We start from the raw sequence: 9,535 nt of genomic DNA, 5'->3' as shown, positions 1-9,535 counted from the left end.
TGTGATAACCTGAACTAAGAAAGCAGTTCAGAAAGCGCTTGTTGCTCTCTCTTCCTGTGAGTGCATGTCTTAGCTGCTGTATGTTGCACACCAGGCTATAAAGAGTTCCACTTTTTGTTTTAGAAGTGGAAAAAATACTACGAGGAAACAGTTTAAGACCGTCATTGCTCTGAAGCCCAAGTGGTGTTGAGGGGGATGGGAGAGTGCACTGACGCTGGTGTAACACTGAACACTGCTTCTCTCTCTTACACTCATCGTTTAAGGCTCATTTCAGGAGCAACATTACATGGAAAATGAATCTGTTTAGGCTACTGGATTACGTAGCTGAGTAAGAGCACAAATGGCAGCAGAAAGGTAAACAAGTGCATCTTGACCCATCTGATTTGTCTGGTTGATGTTGTTTTGGTTTGGTGGGCTTTTATATTGGTGAATAAGCCTACTAACACATTCGGCTGTGTCTCAAAGTTGCCCCAGAGGGCCACCTCCAGAAGCACATCCAGGTGGGCTCTTTGTATAAAGAAATGCCTCCTGATTCCAGTCCCACATCGTTCTTTCAATATCTGCCTGTGTCGCTCCCCTGATTTTGAAGCAGGCCACTAAGTCTCTGGAGGCTGAATTCGTGAATCAGGCTCCCTTGAGAGACAGAGTCGGCAGAGTCAGCAGCAAAGCTGCTATACTGTACATCCGATTCCCGTTGGAGCAAAGGTGTTGATGAATCAGGCCAAAGGATAGAAGATCACGGGCGAATGGGCATGGAAAGTGAGAAAGACTACCGTTTACTACCTTTAGGCTGTAGATCCCTGCACTGTTAGTTAATATGGGATATTGTTTAAGCAATATCAGCTATTATTTCTTTCGACATGCTCACATGATAGCATTAGTCATCTGGTACAGGCAGGGAGATCAGTCCGGAGCCCTGGTGCAACAGATACAGAAAGATCTCCCAGAGTGTCCCAGGATCCTTCAAGATCTGCCAGTGTCCCCAGGCTCTCAGAGGATCCGCCAGGGTCTCTGAGGTATGTAGCTTACTTTTGGGAAGAGAAAGAATCCCAGAGTTCAAAAAGCATGAGTGACATGTAGCTGTGTAGGGAACTTCACCAGTGAAGTCTAGAGCCAAACCATTTAAGCATTTAAATGGGAGAAGCAGTATTTTGTTTGTTGTTCTGAAATCCATGGGGAGCCAGTGCAAGGAAGCTGAAACGGGTGATGTACAGTATACTCCTGCAAATTCAGATGTTTTGAATCATCTGAGCATGCGAAGTTCTGCACATGCTGCAGCTTGTTAAAAACGTGATTGGATACGTTTGCATCAGAATCATCACAACTTCTGTTCTTTTTCACACCTTTTTTTAGTTTTTGTGCATCAGGCCAGGAGAGAGACGACTGCATCCAGAGCCGTGTTGCAAGGATGAAAAATACGTTATTGTGTAAAACAGCAGCACACACAGTGTTCCAGCTGTGCTGTCAAGATCAGGCCGAGATGCCGAGCCTGTCACATGAGAAACGCAAACTCCAGTACTGTGCAACACAGTCTTAACCAGACTGCCAGGGGCTAAAGTCAGTGCTGGATCATGCAAGGTGATGTAAAACAGGGATTGTAACCAAAAGCAGCTCGGATCATGTGCTGTAGGATTTGAAAGCCACCAGAAACTAAATTCAGCTTTGCCCAGACACAATGTTTTTTTAAGTGACTACAGTTTTGAGTGTTTAAATGAGTGTCTGTATCCGTATGATTCTTCTTTTTAAAAAATGAATTATTAAACACAACTGCAGTACTTCTGAAATTGATATCACACAGCCAAATCAATCAGATCTGTAATCCCCCGATCGGTAGGAAATGAAACTCTCTTGCTTGCATTGCACTCATTTTCTTCACAGCACGTGTTTTGCCTCTATTCAACAGTTTGACCTATTTAAATACAAGGAAGCTGTTTGAGGTCAGAATTTCAGTTTTAACCTTGAGAAGAGCGAATTCAGTTTTAAAAACACTTGAACTTTACAAGGGCATTCGAACCCTGGGTACTTGCCTGCACACTCTTGAACCTTCCCTTGTCCTGCCTGAGGCCTTCAGTCCAACTGACACAGTTCCCGGCTCCAGGCCTCTGACTGCTCCATTTGTAATTTGTTTCAGCAGATTTACTGAAAGGTCTTGGCTCTTTTAATACAACCTTGGTTGTCTCCCTGAGGACATGCTATACTGCACTGGCCCATGGGATAGCCAGGATGCACTGCAACATAAGAGCATAACAAGGTCAGCGAGTGAGAGGAGACCATGTGGCCCATTTTCCTCGTTTGAGTGTTAGAGACCTGAGGCTCTTGTAAAGAACATTCCTTAGAAATATTCATCAAGCCCAATGCAGTGAGGAAGAGTCTCAAAGGAAAATCACAGGCAAAGCCCAGCACAAACACAGCATAACCAAGGTGCAAAAATCCATCCATTTTCTTACCACTTTACCCAATACAGGGTCACGTGAGAGCCAGAGCCTATCCCAGCAAGCAACGGGTGCAAGGCAGAATGCATCCTGGGTGGGACACCAGTCCATTGCAGGGCACAGAGAGACACACACTCATACACACTAACACCAGAGCCAATTTCCCCAGAAGCCTATTGACCTGCCAGTTAGGTTCCCCAGGAGGACACCTGAGGAAACCCATGTGAACACAAGTAGAACGTACAAGCTCTACACTTACAGCAGCCCCGGTCCGAAATTGAACCCAGGGCCCCAATGCTGTACTAACCACTGTGCCACCAGGCTACCCTGGGGTAAAAATTCACCCAGGTAGGCTGGCTGCCCAGTCCGCGCTGTTAGTTGGTCTCATACTTTGTTTTTGCAACCTGTACCTGCTTCCTACACCTTATCTGCCTCGAACTGTACAGATCGTCAGAAGAACTGAAGACCTGGACACCTACCTACAGCAACACGCTCCCACAAAGTCAGGTTTTTTCAGTCGGTTCTCAAGCCAGAGTTATGACTCACTTTCAGTTTTTGCTTAGTCAGATCACGCTCTGGAGCGAGTCTCGTTGCCCGTTCAGTGGCTACGATGATTCTGCAGCCTCCTGACCTCCGTACCACCCTTCTGCATCACACGGTCACCTGTGAGGCTGGCGCCGCTATTACCAAGTGAAGTTGTTATTATTTTACTGAAGTTGTCGTGGATAAAGACATCTGCATAAATGCACTAATAATTGTTCTCCGCTTTCCTATGCAGCAGGCAGAGGGAGCGTAGGAGTCAGGCTCACGCAACTCGTGTGAATAGAAGTTAAAACAAGGCTCCAACACATTGTGGTTCCTCCCAGACTATGAGCCACGTCCTGTAGAAGTGACCAATTTGCACTCCCACTGCAGCAGTAGCTCAGCTGAATTTCAGATCTGCTAGTGGTAAGCCCTTTCACTAATGCATTACTTAATTAAAATCAAAGCCCAAACTCTTGAGTTGAAAAACAAAAACTTGGAAACCTGTCAAGCTTCTAATTCGTTCAATTAAGGCTTCAGTGAGGTCATTAAGCTCAGCTGGAATGAAAACGTTAATTGGTTTCTGGGAAAATTGGCCCTGGTGGGAGTGTGTGTGCCCGGTGATGGACTGGTGTCCTGTCCAGGGTGTATCCTGCCTTGTACCTGTTGCTTCCTGGGATAGACTGCAGGTTCCTCACAACCACGCATGAGATAAAGAGGTTAGACAATGGATGTATGGATATTGGGGGACATACAAACTTCACATAGACAGCCTTTTGTTTTGCTTGTCCTTGTAATCTTACAGGAACAGAGGAGAATTAAAACTTAGGTTTAGTCACTTGTCGTCAATTGACTGCCCCACCTCTGTACATCCAAAGACAAAGAGAAATATCTTGGCTGGAACTCATTTTGCCTGTTTTCTCCAGCTCAAGCACAACCTTTCCAAGGGCGAGTGACTCAGCCTTACTTAGCCATAGTTTCTGAGCTGCATTTCACATTCCGTGGAAAAATATCCTGTCTGGAGCAGGCTTATCTATCTGCTCAGAATCGAGTATCAGAGCCAACTTGGAATGAATGAAGCTGAATGCAATGCAAAAAAAAGAAATCGAAACATGGGAATGTTCCACTGTGAAAGTTAGGAGGGATGTCTGTCATGCATCATGTAAATATTAACACTCCCATCCCAGGTGAAGGGAGAATGAAGCTCATTTGTTCAAATTAAACCACACAACAGAACATCCATGTTCTGTGGTCTGTTCCAGGAGTTTAACTTAAACACGACAGAAAGGAGCAGTTAGAGAAAAACAGCAACATTGACCTTGATGCTGTAATGTCTGATTACAGATGTCAATCTGCCGTTGAGAGGCTTTCAAGAGTTTGCCTCGCCGCACTGTGGTCTCCTGCGGATTTCGTCATCTATTATCTCATTTCATACGGCCTCCGGAAAAAGCAGAAGGAGTTCGTTAACTGATTAAAAGACTCTCCTTACAAGCGCCAGGCTTGTTATCTGATGACTTCAGCCATTGATTGCCAGTCGTATGCCAGACTGACCTCTGACCTCCCGTGTCAATGCTTCCCCTGGGACGGTTATTGGTAATAGCTAGAGCCCTGTGTGTGTGGGACTTGGAATGCGATTGTCTGAGCCTGTGTGTGTGTCTCCCTGTGCACAGCTCTAACTTTGTAGCATCAGTATAGTAGTATCAGTACTGATCATAATCAGTGTTTGTACTGTATCAAGAATAAGCCACTGGGGTGTGTTTGTGGAGGATTATTTGCAGAAGTGTGTAAGGTGTCATGGTCAAAGTGGCGTCCCAGTCTCCTCACTTCGAAATGCTCATGAATCCCCAAAATCTTGTGTTCCTAGACAGCTTACCCTTAAGCTGTTCCTTTGCGTGCATGCTGACCCAGCTACCTACTCAAACTTCTCCAATACCCTCATCTTTTGGCACAACTGCGAATGGGAAATAGAGGGTTAATCTCCCACAATCCACGCTACACTCATCAATGGCCAACTTCATGTGCAGATTTGACCTCCCTTCAACATCACACATACGAGAGTCTCTACCTCCCAACGGGGGTGAGATCTCGGTCATTGAACAAACGCTTAGGACCTGGGGGTACAAACACAGTGAATGAGACCAGTTGTCATAGGGATGTGGAGAGGTGTTTCCAGTCCAGCACCAGCGGGTTCTTTCTTTGACTGCAGAGCCGAAAGAAAGGAAAGTAGTCACCTTACCGCAGACGCACCAGGGTTTCCACGTGATTCGATAAATGAAGGAAGGCCAGGCTCCCCAGAGGACCTGGTGTATTAATGAGGCTGCCAAGGCCAAGCTGGTGATCCCTCCCCAGGGACAGATCGTTGGCCAGCAGCCCCAGCCAGCGATCAGGTTGCAGGGTTTTGGGTTGCTTTTCCATTTATCCGGCAGGGAGGTGGGAGTTCATTGCTGAGTGCCATATGGTTAGGGGACGGAGAACACATGGCGGCCTCCTTTGATGTCCACGCCTGCAGCCACCAGGAAGAGGAGCCGTGTCAGGGGCGGGACTTCCGCTCCGTGACCCTGCCAGGGGGCAGCCACGCCTCCTCCGCGCCCCGCCCTCCCCCGCTGAGCGAGAGCCCCGCTCGCCTGACTGTCATTAAAATAATGCCGCCGGAGCAGGAGGTGCATCTGATTGCCTCCTTAACACACGTTCTGTCAAAACAGTCCACTGAAACCGTTATAAAATGGAGAAGTCACCCTTTCGTTTTGCGGCCTTACAAATTATTTCTATTCTAATATCCGTGAGCTTGCCGTACAGTGGTGTGTACTGTGATGTTTTTACCGTGCTTTCGGAGAGCTTTGGCTGATACTGTGCTGACGGTATTGGGAAGGTACCAGGTGGGGCTGCGCACGGGTGGTGGTGGAGGGGAGTCCCCATTACCTGTAAAGCACTCTGAGTGGAGTGACCAGAAAAGCGCTATATAAGTGTAAGCAATTTTTATTATTATTGCTTCGAGAACCGGGGGTGTGTAATTGAGACAGGAATAAATACAATACCGCGTTAATACGCTTCTTGGGCTGTTTTCTTGCTACTGAAAAACTCCGAAACATAAGTTAATTCTGATTTAAAAACACAATAAACGATTAGTTGAAAGTTCACTATCAACAGCCCGTTTGACCCCTCCGCTGTCGGGCTGTTCTCGCAGAGGGCGAGACGAGACGGGGGGCGTGGCTCGGTCCTGGTTCTGCGGGGAACAGGTAGCTAAATTTCTGTGGACGAAGACAAAAGCTGGCAGATGAATAAACACATCTGCTTCTCATTTTTAACCGTCTCGGGGCGTTTACCCAGGAGCTCTCTGATAAAACCAGTTTGCTTCCCTTTTTTTCTGCGCAAAGCTAAACACTGCTGAGAAAATTCATCTAGTTCAGCCATGAACGCCGGTTACCAGCGATCAATGCGGCGTACCATACTGTACAGCCGGCCCTTCAGGCATCTTCTTTCAACTTGACTTACCCAGCTCAACTAATTATTGGCGTGAATGTCTGAATTTGACGCTTTCAAAGGTCCCGTTATTGACATCACGATTATTAAAAGAATCCAGCTATACTCGCTGCATGGCAGCTGTAGTACACCGTTACAGTGTCGAGGGCTCCCTGACCGCACAGGTGTTGTGAGTGTGGATCTCCCTGGTCAGACAGATATAGAGCGAAATATTTTTTTTTTCGAAACGTCCAATAAAAACTTGTTCTTAAAGTCTCTCTGCAGGATTTAAAGTTGTCTTTAGCAAAAACACAAGCAGCTGCTGTAATTCTGTTTGAATGTTTATTTTGCTTTAGGTATGCCTGTTTAAGTAAGGATAAAGCTATTACATTTGTTTTATTAACAGGGATTTATCCAGCCTCAATAAACAAAGTGCAATCTAGGAAGCCTCGTACTGTGAAAATTGATCAGGGCTGGTTCTCTCTCACACACACTCTATCCCTGTGTTCTGTCTCTGCGTCTCTGCCGCTGCTCCTTGTCTACACCCTCTGTCTCTGTCCATCTCTCCTGTCTCTCTGCTGCTGTCTCGTCCTCCCTGCCTCTCCTGTCCCCAGCCTGTCTCTCTGCTCCTGTCTCTGTCCTCTCTGCCTCTCCTGTCCCCAGCCTGTCTCTCTGCTCGAGTGTGTGTCCTCCCTGCCTCTCCTGTCCCCAGCCTGTCTCTCTGCTAGAGTGTGTGTCCTCTCTGTCTCTCCTGTCCCCAGCCTGTGTCTCTGCTCCTATCTCTGTCCTCTCTGCGCCGCCTGTCCCCACCCTCTCTCTCCTCTCCCCTCCCATCTCCGTCCAGCTCTCTGCCTGCTGTCAGTGAGCCTCCTCATTACCCTGGCTGGCCCGTGTCACAGGAGGGATATATTTAGCTTGTTCACTGAGGTCCTGTCTGCAGCTGTGCGGTGACCAATCTGTAGAGCACAACTTCGCCACTTGACCATAGGAATCTCCTTAATTAAAGCCTAGAGCTAACAGCATGTTTGTTATGTTATGACATATGTGTGCATACAGAAATATAAACGAACGAGAAGTCATTCCATATTAAAATGAGCATCCCCTCAAAAACAAAAGTTGAATTAACCAATTTCCCACGGTATACTCAGTGCACAGGGCAGTAAAATACAGAGGTGTGTGTCTGGAGGTGACAGGCTTCGACCCTTAGTGCTTGGTAAGAATTCTCCCACTGAGCCAGCCATCCACACGAGACACATGTCCGGGTCAGACTCGTGGCTGGGCTGCTAGTAAACAAAGGACGGAGATAGGATGAAGGGTTTGTTCAAAGGTAACAGCAGTTTAGTGTTGCGACACCTGTCTTGAGAAACGATGCAGACCAGGGTTGCTCAAGAGAGGCGCAACGTCCCCCAATGAGCAGGCGTTAATCAGCAATTCATGTTCCTGGGGCACAGAGCGCCAGTGCAGTCTGCTGAATAAATCGAGGGATGTTGTGTTAGAGCTGGTAAGGGCTGATTTGGAACGCCGTGCACAGTGTTGCTCTCCACGTTACAGAAGAGCCACTATAAACATTCCTGGTTTTAGTGGAATGTCCTGACAGGCTAAAGAAATGAATCATTTTGACTTAAATGGAGAAATACAAACATTTCCCACTAAGGCAGCAGGATGAACCTGGATAAACCTTGTGTTTGCTGGGTTTTGTTCCACCTGAGCTCCGAATCTCCTGGGCTACATGAGGCCTTTAACTGATTTGCTTGCTGGGCTACCCCTGTGGTTTACCCAAACCTGTGATTCAAAAGCAGATACAGACACAGCAGGAGTTATGTTTTATTTTCTTGCACAGGAGTCTAACTGGCTACATTTCAGCTAACACAATTGAATAAGGTTAAAATTCTAAAGCTCAGACATTGGTACAGGAATGAGACCAATTACAAATTCCAATCAACATGTTAAGTGCTGAAAGTAAATTTACAAATATGCCCCATAGAGAGCAATTGAAGTCAATTAGCCTGTGATTGATTAAGAACTCAGCTGGAATACAAATCAGAAGACACTGAGGTCCCCCAGAAACAGGGCTGGGAACCACTGAAGACAAAGTCAATCCAATGGACTCAACTGTGAAACACGCATCAGAGCACACAAGTGGACACTACAGGGAAGTGGATTTAAGAATGAGACCGTGGGGCACTTCTTTACACAGAGGGTTGTGGGGGTCTGGAACAAGCCACCCAGTTATGCTCTTGAAGTCGATACCCCAGCTTCCTTCAAGACACAGCTGCTTGAAATCCTGGGATCAGTGAGCTGCCCCAATAACAGAAGCCGGTTGGGCAGAATGGCCTCTTGTCGTTTGTAGCTATGCTCGCTAGTGAAGTGTCCTCTCAAATGTTGCTCTGATATTTGAAGTTTAACACTAGTGTAAAATGTAGTTGGTGCTTTTTCCATGAGTGGGCTTCTCTGGAGTGTGTGAGAAATGCCGTGCACAGTGGCCTGGGGGAAAGTCAAGGCCTTTAAAACAGCCAGCAGCCATATCACTCTGCAACTCCCAACTGGCAGCCCACTGAAGCTCAGCAGGTGTGAGCCTGGCCAGTACCTGGATGGGAGACACCTGGGATAAACTAAGGCTGCTACTGGAGGAGGTGTTAGTGGGGCCAGCGGGGGGCGCTCACCCTGCGGTCCATGTGGGTCCTAATGCCCCAGCATAGTGACGGGGACACTATACTGTGAAAAGGCGCCGTCCTTCGGAAGAGACGTAAAATCGAGGTCCTGACTCTCTGTGGTCATTAAAAATCCCAGGGCGTTTCTCAAAAAGAGCAGGGGTGTAACCCCGGCGTCCTGCCCAAATTTCCCATTGGCCCTTACCAATCATGGCCTCCTAATAATCCCCATTATGAACTGGCTTCATCACTCTTTTTTCCTCCCCACTGATAGCTGGTGTTTGGTGAGTGCACTGGCGCACTATGGCTGCCGTCACATCATCCAGGTGGTGGTGGTGGAGGGGAGTCCCCATTACCTGTAAAGGGCTTTGAGTGGAGTGTCCAGAAAAGTGCTATATAAGTGTAAGCAATTATTATTATTATTATTATTATTATTATTATTATTATTATTAAAACCCATTCGGATGGCTG

This window comes from Lepisosteus platostomus, chromosome 13, assembly GCF_059453375.1.
Source record: "Lepisosteus platostomus isolate fLepPlt1 chromosome 13, fLepPlt1.hap1, whole genome shotgun sequence".
Taxonomy (NCBI): Eukaryota; Metazoa; Chordata; class Actinopteri; order Semionotiformes; family Lepisosteidae; genus Lepisosteus; species Lepisosteus platostomus.
The sequence above is the reverse complement of the archived record's forward strand: the minus strand, read 5'-3'. Positions refer to the sequence as shown.